We start from the raw sequence: 5,699 nt of genomic DNA on the forward strand, positions 1-5,699 counted from the left end.
GTTTTCTTTTTAATTTAACCTTTCATTTTCAATTAATCATTAATATTTCAGAAAGTATATCAATATTGCCTAACATGCTGTTTTACACACAATAGATATATGATCAATGTTTGACATAAATATACATATCTTTAAAATATTTGGTTTAACCAGCTAAATTTTTAATATTTTATGAACTAATTAGCCCTAAGTCATGAATTTACCTGCTTTTTTTTTTTTTTTTTTTTTTTTGAGACAGAGTTTCACTCTCGGTGGCCATGCTGGAGAGCACTGGTGCGATCTCAGCTCACTGCAACCTCTGACTCCCAGGTTCAAGAGATTCTCCTGCCTCAGCCTCTTGAGTAGCTGGGATTACAGGCTCTTGCTACCACGCCCAGCTAATTTTTGTATTTTTAGTAGAGACAGGGTTTTGCCATGTTGGCCAGGGTGGTCTCGAACTCCTGACCTCAGGTGATCCACCCGCCTCACCCTCCCAAAGGGATTACAGGCGCAAGTCAGTATGCCCGGCCAGATTTACTTATTTTTTATGAGATTTAAAACATTTTTTAGAGATAAAGTCCTGCTATGTTGCCCAGGCTGGAGTGAAGTAGCTATTCATAGGCATGATTGTTGCACACTACAGTGTTGAACTTCTGGGTTCAAGTGATCTTCCCACCTCAGCCTCCCAAGTAGCTGGGACTACAGGCACGTACCACTGAGTCCAGTGTATTTTTATAAGATTTTTTAAAAGATTACACATTCTAAATTATGACATCCATATGCCATTTACTTTTGTGTGGAATTATAAGGTGATATTTTAAATGATGGGAATGAACAACTTGACATGTATATCAGTAACCTCTAAACATCTATTTCAAACATCTATTAACTGAAAGTCATGATTACTCCAGCTCTTATACTAAGAACTTCCAGACATTAGAGCAATATACATATTCCAAAAGTGACCTAGTTCAATTTGACAAGTAAATAATTTTCCTATGTTTAGGTAAATTTGAAAAATATACATAATTACTACCTCATCCTAGTTAGAATCTCATTTATATTTATTCCACTATGTTCATGATTTTGTGACAAATTTAAAAGACATCGTATTATTAAAAGTGTATAAGATTAGCTCCCTCAACTCACTATGTCTAGTAATCATTCTGAATAAATAGGCACTGGCTTTGAATATGGCCTGTTCCAGTTTATGGACAGTTGTAGGCAAGTAAAGTTGTTGGGCAAAGAGGTGAGCTGTAGGATGACTGAGGGTAAATTGTCACTACTGTATATAAAGAAGACAAATGAGATGTAGGAAGAGATCTGTTATAATACTATATATGACATATCTATGTTTTTCATATATTTCAGAATTAGAGAAACAAAGGTATGTAATCTTTTCTAAGATGTATAGATGATTTACTTTTAAAAATATTTCTTGATTTATAATGTAAATAAGATTAAACGAATATGGGTTACTCTTGAATTTCAAAATTGGCACATGTAAATGAGCATTTTAATACAAATAATTAGAATATATTTATATCATATATAAATCTACACAATGGAAGATACTACTAAAATTTTGCTCTATAGCACCTTACCCTAGAAAAAATAGAATTCTGGATTTCTCTTTAAAAAAATCACTGAGAATAATTAGATGATGACTGTAAAATAGGTTTTCCCATTACAATACTGCTTCTGTCATTCAAACTTCTGACAACAGTTGTAGCTGGAGACTGAAGCACTTTATGAGAAAGCCTCATTCTTCCATCAGCTGGGTCACATCCAAAGTATTTCACCTGAATTTCTTGGCCAACTTCTAATCCTAGGGCAGTAGGATGTTTAAATCAACTTGTGTGTTATAAAGCAGTACCGCAGTCATATTTGGATATAATTTTACCATTACCCCAGTATCTCTGCTTTCAGTTATTGTGGCGGTATACCCTGCTCCAAATTCTAATTGCTGCTCCTGATCTTCCTTGCAGATTTCGGCAATCAAGTCTCTTGCCTCATGCATAGAACTGGGTGTTGATGCAAATATAGAAAACGTTTCTTCATCCACCTAATAGTTACAACTGTTTCAACCTGATGTTTTTTAAGTTATATCCACCCAGTCCAACAAGTTTTTCTAGTTTTGATAATGGAACCTGAACAGTTTCTACAACAGGTCCATTTTCTTTTCTAGATGTTTGAGATTTTGAAATAGTTTTGTTCATGATCTGTAATATCTCCTTTTTTGCCACTGAAGCTTGTTGAATAGCCTCCATTACAATTTTCATTGGTATTCCAGGTAATTTAATATCAGCGTGTAATGCAGTTATCCCTTTATTAGTGCCAGCTATTTTGAAGTCCATGTCACCACTGTAATCTTCAATTCCCAGAATATCTGTTAGCAAATGATAATCTTCTATTTCACCCTTCTCAAGATCGGTTTTGGTGGCCAATCCCATTGCTACGCCTGTGACAGTAGGTGAAATTGGACCCCCTGAATCCATTAATGCTAAACTTCCACCCCATCCAGATGCCATAGAACATGGCCCATTTGACTCTAGGACTTGCGATGTAACTCTTACAGTGATAAGAAAATATTTGGGAATAACATTTTACAAAGCTTTCTCAGCAAGAGCACCATGCCCAAGTTCTCTTCTATTTAAACCAGTGACTTTGACAATTTAATTAGTTGCATAAGAAGGAAACTCATAGTATCCCATATATCCCATTTATAGCTATTATAACTTGATCCAACTTAATACTGGATTCAAATGAATCAAATGTAACAGTACAAAGCACCTGTGTTGTCCTCTTTGAAATAATTCTGATCCATGAAGGGTTTTAAATATATCTACCTCACAAGCTATATTCCTAAGTAAAGTCAAATCCCGACCATGGCATCTTTTGTATTCATTCAAAATAATACTTCTAACAACTTCCTTTGCAACAACATTGAATAATTCTATTATTTCATATAGATCAACCTCTGGAAATATTTCTTTTAGTTGCTCCTCTGTATCTAATCTTATTTTGTTAACAGCTTCATCTCTGGAAATTTTATCATGTTCACAATCTGTAAAAACTGCATAGAGTCTCTCCATAGCAAGTTTATGAGCATGTTTCACAATCTCTGGTGAAGGGGTAAGTAACTTCTGAGGTGTCCTCTTGGTAACACCAATTTCTTTACCAACTGCTGGATGCCCTGAATTATTTGTTGGGTATATTTCACTCCCACTTTGACAGCATGGCAAAAGTCCTGCTGTAAAATGTTCTCTGCAGAGGCTTCCACATGACAATCTGACTTTTAGGTGCTCCAGCAACCACTACATTTAAAGTACTAGAAGACATTTCTTTTCTTGTTGGGTTAACAACACATTCTCCATCAGTCATTCCTGTTCATACTGCCCCAACAGGTCCATTCCAAAGAATATCTGATCATGAGAGAGCTACAGAGATGCCATTAATTGCTAAGACATCAAGCTCATTAATACCATCTACAGCTAACAGATTACAAGAACCTGTATATCATAGAAGTAGCCAGCTGGAAAGATAGGTCTAATTGAACAATCTATTATTCAACTTGTAAGAATTTTTTTTTATCAGAAGTACCAATCTCTCTTCTCAGAGGGTTTGTGGGAATTCTACCTGCTGCAGCAGCCTTTTGTCGGTAGTCAACCACCAAAGGCATAAACTGGGAAGGTGAAGGTTTTGTTTTACTGACTGCTGTGACCATTACTGCAGTGTCACCTGACTGTACTACAGCAGAGCCATCTGCAAATCTGGCCAGCTTTCCAGAGGATATTTCTAATTTCCTGTTGCCCAAGTCCACGGCCACAGCTCAAGACCCTGTGCTACTCAATAGTGCTCACACCTGCAACTGGATGAGTGCCCGATCCCACCCTGGCAGACAGAAGGGACCATCGCTCAGCGGCCAGAGCTGGAGGCTCAGTGAGGTCTTAGCTTCCTCCTGCTATCCTCTGTAGCTATGCCTTAGTGTTTCCTTCACAGCACTTATTACAATTTGTAGTCATTTACTGATGTGATTATCGGTTATTATCCCTCATGAGTCTCACAGCTAAATGACAGCAGGGATCAAGTCTGTCTTCCTCCCTGTGTCACAGTTGTATCTGGCACCAAGCACATACAAGGCATTTGATAAGTATTCTTTAACATAATGAAAATGAAGTACATTTATAACACTGTTCTTTCTACCCAAAGAGAACACAAAAGATTATGGACTTCCATTCTGTGTCAATATATTCAACAGGATAGAAGAAATATCACAACTGAGGGCTGCAAAACACTGAAAGTTATCAACGCTTGTTCTCTAGAGATCCTTGTTAAACAATGTCCCATCCATCAAGGGTGAATTAAATTTGTCCCTGGCTTGAGGACAGAATAAGATGACTTCACCCGGCCCCTTATAAACTTATAATTTTATGAAAAATCCATAAGCTCTCATCTTTCCAGCACTCTGATAACAAGGTAATTACCCTTTTAATGAAAAAGGAACCCTTTTTGTATCTATCCCCATTGAATTATGGACCTCAAAATTGAATTGGAGTCTAATAGACATCAAGCACAACTACCTGCCAGTTCCTAACAAGGATGACGGAAAAAAAAAAAAGAAAAACATAGTGATATCAGGGGAGCCAAGGGGCAGTGTGACAGGGTGTCCTTCCTGCCTTCTCTGATGACCCTTTGCTATCAACACCAGTTCTGCCTTTTGTGCCTTACTCAGTTTGTAAGCCAGACTGCAACAGCAGAAAAGTCATTAGTCACCCTTCCCTATCTGTTCCATGGGCTTTGAAATGAAGCCCCGGTTCAGGTTCCCGTTTACGTGACTTTCTCCATTCCTACTATGTTGACCTTAATCAAAGCGCTGGGCTCGGTCCTGACAACACGTTCAGATCCCACACTGCACTAGCCCTGCTCCAGAATCTCAATCTATTTTCCCAGTGTCCTAAGACCTGTCAAAGCCCCTGTCACCAGCCTCTTCTGCTACTGACTGAGCTCTTACATCGAAGGACTAATTAATGGAACCACAACACCAACACCCCACATGAATTGCACCCAGAGTCCACAATCTATACTCCTTCCCCATGCTCCTTCAGTTTATCAATGCTGCTTAATTATCAGTAGTGGCTCAGATTAAGCCCTAAACATTTAGCTACCCTGTTCCACAGCCAAGACTGTTACTCTCACTCCTCCCTCCTAGGTCTTGCCTAACTCCCCCCATTTCAGATATTTTATAGCTGAGTCTATCCAAGTTGTCACTCACAGCTAAATTCAGACTTTTACTTCTTCTTCACATTTTAATCCTTTGTGATCTCTTTTTATGCAATTGCCAGTTTAGAGGCATAATCTTGTGAACCTTTTACCTTCTGGACAGTAGCATTGGAAAGTTCATTACTTTCAGTTACGATACAACATTGAGTGACAAATGCAGCTTCGGAAAGCGGAACAACTTTTTTCTCCTTGAGAGTCTTTGCACAACTTTCCATATTTGGAACCCAAGGACATTTCCTTTCTCTCTCTGCTAACGTGGAGTACAGAAAGGTTACATTAGCTAATAAAAGCCCTCTGCTGACAAAAGATGCTTTTGAAAAGTCACTCGAAAAGGGAGCTCTGTCGATAGCTTTATTAAAATAAAATGCCACATCTTTGTGAAGTTAAAAGTCTCTGGATTGTGGTTAAAAGTCTGGTCTGCTCCAAATACAATGGAA

The 5,699-nt window shown here is 38.0% G+C and overlaps 1 pseudogene across 1 annotated transcript; it reads right to left on the bottom strand.

Annotated features, from left to right (window-relative positions):
- Positions 1–1,622: 1,622 nt before the first annotated feature.
- On the bottom strand, positions 1,623–3,848 carry LOC704324 (polyribonucleotide nucleotidyltransferase 1, mitochondrial pseudogene; annotated as a pseudogene). Its single transcript, XR_013414106.1, has one exon. The product of XR_013414106.1 is annotated as a polyribonucleotide nucleotidyltransferase 1, mitochondrial pseudogene (transcript).
- Positions 3,849–5,699: the final 1,851 nt, after the last annotated feature.

This window comes from Macaca mulatta, chromosome 2 (assembly GCF_049350105.2).
Source record: "Macaca mulatta isolate MMU2019108-1 chromosome 2, T2T-MMU8v2.0, whole genome shotgun sequence".
Classification (NCBI taxonomy): Eukaryota; Metazoa; Chordata; class Mammalia; order Primates; family Cercopithecidae; genus Macaca; species Macaca mulatta.